We start from the raw sequence: 6,000 nt of genomic DNA, 5'->3' as shown, positions 1-6,000 counted from the left end.
GATCAGTAGATCTGTTAATAATACGTATAAAAACGAATCGGCTTAAAAACAAACAAGAAAAACAAAGAAAAACGATATTAATCGAGATGATGAAAGCATTGTAATCGATGGGAATAAAGTAGAGAAATGAACAGATTTAAATACTTAGGTTTTGTTTTGAAAAGAAATCAGAATGAAAGCTAATAAATTAGTAGTAAATTGATAGCGGAAATTGAATGCTACTACTCGTGAAAAACTCTCATTGTTTAGAATAATAGTGAGGAAATTATGTGATTCAAAATCTCAAAATCTATTAGACCATAGTATTAAACAGCAATACTCTATGGATGGGAAAGTTTTTAACTAACAGAACGGGATGTTCGAATACACAGTCTTGAAGAAATTATTTTGGAGTAAAAGTGACAGGAAAACGGCTGAATGAGTGAAATTACATAAAACGAGTTTCATATTTTATATGAGAAACTCGTGTGGAGTGTATAGAATTTTGGTTTAAAAGCTTTAATGTTCCTCTGAATAGATCTTGAAGAAAATAGTGAAGATGATGATATACCGATAAAACAAGGTTATTAAAAGGTAGAATATGCTAATACTGAGTGGATAGGTTTCGCATCAATCGTATTAGTTTGTTTCTACAGCGATGAACCTTTGGGCTCCTTACACTATTGAAAAATCGCATTGCTCAAGTAGTTTTAATTTATTCGTCACTGTAATTCCTATCGCACGTATATTAAAGTAAAAGTTTATCTGCCACTCTTTTGTTCTTCAATTTTAAGAAAACAAATTAAATGAGTGCCAGAAATCGATACATTAAGAACAACTTTCAATATTTTGATGTTCTCTGAATTAATTAACAATTTATAGTCACTGCTCTTTTAGCCACAAAGCAGTATTTTACGCATATTTGATGATAATAGAAAGGCCTGAAGGATTATGCATACGATACAAATCAAATTAATTTGTTTGTGATTTTTTTTTCTATGGTTACATAGTATATAATACTAAAGATACGGTCTTAAACAAATGCTTATTTAACATTCAAGAAGGAACCAATTCGCGAAGGTCTAGTGGGCCACTTCGTCATTCTTTTGACATGCTGTGCCCTGCTTTTTACATAATGAACCAATATTTCAAAAGCGCAGCAATCTTATTTAGTATTTTTAAGTACTTCCACTAGTTCTCTGAATACAGTGGAACGGATATATATGCATCCTTATAATTAGAATAAAATTATACAGAGCTCCGTTTGACCATTTTACCTGTGTTACGACATTTTGATGAACAGCCGAAACGACTATGTGGTGAGCTGGCACCCACTGCCAGATGGGGCGCCTTGATTAAAGGATCAAGAAGCAAAACCTGTTTTTCTTTTAAAGTTTTTAGTCATTTTCCCCACACCTTCGCCTCCATTTTACGGAGTCAAGAAAAGCCGCGCAACATTATAATTGCTATCGCACGTCAACCATTCAGGATGGTTGTATAATTAAAACAAAAATAATCTTCCATGTTAGCTCCATTCCACTCTGCTTTTATTATTTTATTTTTTGGGAAGGTCGGCTAGCTCCTGCTTATACCACACAGGCGACCGAAGCGTTACTAGACAACTGACACAGACGAACAAGTAATGTGTAAAAGTAGCAAGAAATTATCTACTGGCGCCATCAATCAGTTAATTTTTATTATATCGATTTTTATTGCTTCCTTAGGCTATTAAAGGCTTCTAAGTTGGTTCTTGTTGAAGAGTTGCTATTTACAAGCGGTATTCCTGTTGAGGAATGCTGTAACATTACTCACTTTAAAACACTGATACAGTATATCGTATTTAAAGTACATGATATGTGTTTACACAGAATTTCATCTTAAATCTGCTTCTTCAACTATCCTTTCAAGTAACAGTGCTCAAAACCTGAAACATTAATGCTTGTTCGACAATATATAACCTACTTTCAACTTCATACACATTGTGTTTATTATATTTTCCCTTTGGTGAGCAATCTCTCAATTGGTTTTACACAACTTTTCATTCATGAGTCAAACGCAAGAAAAGAACACAAACGCAGCAAATAAATAAATAAATAAATAAAAATAATAAAATAAAATAAAAATAAAAAGTTTCGGGCAAGAATATACTAGTAAGTATAATTAAGTATGAGACTAGAATTTTTCCCCAACTGTTCGAAAAACCGCCGAAGGCTTTGTTAACGAAGTCAAGTATTTTGTTCCAGAGCATCAGTTGACTTCAGAGTAGATCATTAATGCAGATCAGTGCAGATTAGTGATGACCACAACAGACTTGGTCTTAGCCGAAGACAAAGACCGAGATCAGGGATACCAATGCAAGACCAAAGTTAAAACCAGACCTACAAGACTTGCACAAGACCAAGACCATCCTCCAAGATTCCCGCAAGACCAACACCAATCTGCAATAGTATTGTACAGATACTACTGAGATTATGAGTACGAGTTCTCTTTGGTAAAAGCAAACAGGAGAGTGTTAGTCAAATACAATATATGTGTATCTTTAGCCTTCCTTTGAAAATTATGTGAAACAGGTAGAATGGTAATCAATTGTAACGTTGTGTAGAAGACGACAGATTACAGTTGTATGAACGGGAATTTACACTATTTTTTAATTATTAAATTTAAAAGAACAGCGTGTGGTGAAAATAAATGTATATTTCTTTCTTTTATGTGCAATATTAACGAAGTAAATGGACTTGGAAAAGTCTTTTGAGCTCCACTCACTGAAAATAACATCGCACCACGTTTCTGCGGAAGTGACATAAGTAGTGCCTAAGGGTCTATTGGAAGTCTAAATGTATATCTCAATATAGAGAAAAGAGAGGGGATTGGAATTTTTCTAAAATTTGCTCAATAGAAATCAGAATTAAAACCGGAAGTAGTAATAAATTACAACAACTTCCAGTTTTGATATAGTGTGATAATATGTTCCATTGAAACCCTGAAAAGATTGCATAAAATCACTTGTTGCTATCTATTATAATTTTTATCTTATGGCGATAAGTATTGAAACCGTAAATGGTCAATTTGAACCACTTCCGGTTTGAATAGAAGGTCAATGGAGAGAACAGAACCTATTCTGGAGAAGTTGATTCAATCGCAAAAATAATCGTTTTTCGATATCTCTTAGTGTTTTTGCTCTAAGAAAATTAATATTGATACCGGAAGTAGTGGTAAATTTCAATCAGTTCTGATTTTAGTAGAATGTTGACGATATATTCTCTTGACACCTCGAATTGTTTGTAGAAAACTGTTTATCGAATCTAATACCCTTTTGTTCTATGGCCATAAATGTTGAAACTATAAATGATTTATTTTAACCATTTGTGGTTTGAATAGAGGGTTAATTGGGGAGATGGAATCTATTCTTAAGACGCTGAATCAACTGCAGAAAAGCACATCTCGATATTTCGAAATAGTAAATTTCAAATACTTCCATAGAGTTTTGATAGAGTGCTTGAGACAGTTATGATAGTTCCCTTCAAGCACTAAATCGTTTGCAAAACATCAGTTCTCGCTATCTGATATAATTTTCGTTTTATGGCGATAAACGTTAAAACCGAAAATGTCTAATTTCAACCGCTTCTGATTTGAATAGAGGATTATTCGAGAAAATTGAATCTATTCTTGGGACGCTGAATCAATTGCAAAAATCTGCATCCTGATATCCTTTACCGTTTTTTCTCTGTGGAAATCAATATTGAAATCGGAAGTAATATTAAATTGGAACCGCTTCCGGTTTCGGTAGATTGTAGCAAAATAGTCGTGATTTGTTGCCTTGAAACGCTAAATCATTTGCTAAAAACCGCTGTCGCAGTTACCGTTTTTGTTCTTAGACGATATACGTTGAAGCCGGAAGTGACTAATTCGATCAACTTCCGGTTTTAATAGAGAGTTAACGGAGGAGATGGAATCTATCCTTGGAAGACTGAATCTATTGCAAAAAACCGGATCTAGATATCTCTTACGGTTTTCGCTCTGATACGTATCGACAGGCGGCTGGACGGACAAAGCCGTTATATAAGACTTCAGACGTTTATGTATAGCAAAGGTTGGAAATCTAATAATTACTTGAAAGCTAAGTATATTTTTAACTGAAAATAAAGTAGCTTATTCCTTTGATATATGTGATGCATAATCTTATATTTTAGGTTTTACTATGTAAAATCAATTTGTTTCAACATTTCTTTTAATGAGGTTTATATCTGATGCATAACATTTTAATTTTATTAGGTAAAATAAATGGATTCAACATATCATTTAATTTAGTTTGTTTCTGTTAGTATCTGAATACATAAATGATTACCGTAAAATGATTTAATTCATTTTCTTGCTAACTAGTACATAATATGCAATACATTTTATTTTTGATTTTGAGTTTAACGTCCCGTTCAGCAGCGAGGCTATATGAGACGTGGACCTACTAATTAACGTGGAATCCGAACCACATGAGCTCCCGCCGGGAATCGAACCCGGGTCTCCTACGCCAAAGGCGCGTGCGCTAACCGCTTAGGCACGAAGGAGCTCGTAATACATTTTAATAAAATATGATAACATATTAGACGCCAATGTACAGGTATCGATGGCGAGAAATGTTTAATACATATGTTTCTAACATTATCGTATAAAAATGAAATATTTCAGTTCAACGTCCAACGATTATCCCGTTTAGGCTAAAGAGGTGGATAATTAAGGCACGTGAATAATGATGGAAAAAATAGTGGAATGAGAATATGGGAGAAAACAGGAGGAGAAAACCTCTGGTGCTAGGGGTCTCGGGATCAAACCCTGCTCCCGCCAAGTGAACTTTGTGGTGGACAAACACCGTGTGCGTGGGTTTTCTCGGGGTTCTCCCGTTTCCTCCCACTTTCTTCATTCCACCATTTCATTCATTTTTCATTATCACCGTCTCCTTTCGCCTAACCGGCATAACCGTGGGACGTAAAACTCAAAGATTTCATTTCATTTTTTGTATGTTAGTCGCAAGTTATTGAAATAGAGAATTTAAATGAAGTAAAAAAAATGCGATTTAAAATATATTCTTTTCTTAGGAACGAAAACTTTCACTCTGAACTAGAAATTAATCGTTTCTAAGAACAACTTTTCATTACATCTATCCTGAGAACATTTTGCCTTCGTGGAAGTTCTGCATTTCATATTCATCGATTTTAGACACACACATAAGAAGTACGAGCAATATATTTTAACTGTCTCTTTTATATTTCCAAGAAGTTATTGAAGTTTTGGTTTTCTTGGTTTAGACTCTACTGAATTATCCCTTAAATATATTGTTTCATGGCCTGTTAAAGACTTAGTGCCAAATAATATTACCGTTCGTCCAACAGTTAATTCTTTGGAAGAAGAACAATGCTGTGCTTCATAGAAGGAGGTGGAAGATAAATTCTGATGATGATAAATTAATGAACCTCAAACGAAGGAGAAATAGTTTTTGTGTTTAACGTTTTGTTGCTGTCACAACGTTAATTTGTCAGCAACAAACAAGAACTGTACAAAAGGTTATCACTCACACTTATATTGGGTGCCATTTTGATAAACTTTTCATGGAAATTATCCAAAGTGAGGAAATATTTCACTTACTTTGTGATATGTTTTTACAACAAAATGAGTAACGTTAAAACAAAAAAAGAGTGCTTTTTGACCTATAGTATGTAAGTTTGAATGAAAGATAACACTGAAAATTTTATATATATATTTTAGAAGAACCCACTAGCTGCTTTTAGAAATGACGTAATTTTCTGTACTAAAGTGCAAATCCTAAAAGTTTGATGTCTCGTTAGATGGTAAAATACGAAGCAGGATGCTAATTCTGTGCCTTAAATGACTGAAGGTTCGTCACTGCAAATACAAAAGTATCTTAATGGCCTATCTTCTGTTTTAGATAAATCCAATCAGGATTATCGTTCTCTACTTTATATATCGTATCTATTTTGAGGTTAACGTTTCATCTCTTTCTCTGCCTAT

At 33.8% G+C, this 6,000-nt stretch overlaps 1 protein-coding gene across 5 annotated transcripts in view; it reads right to left on the bottom strand.

Annotated features, from left to right (window-relative positions):
* Positions 1–6,000, bottom strand: part of LOC145673486 (lactadherin-like) — a 648,675-nt gene that overhangs the window by 421,201 nt on the left and 221,474 nt on the right. The gene's annotated exons all lie outside the window — the stretch shown is intronic.

This window comes from Thermobia domestica, chromosome 16 (assembly GCF_964235325.1).
Source record: "Thermobia domestica chromosome 16, izTheDome1.hap1.1, whole genome shotgun sequence".
Lineage (NCBI taxonomy): Eukaryota > Metazoa > Arthropoda > Insecta > Zygentoma > Lepismatidae > Thermobia > Thermobia domestica.
Note: the sequence above shows the minus strand (reverse complement) of the source record. Positions and strands in the feature narration are given on the sequence as shown.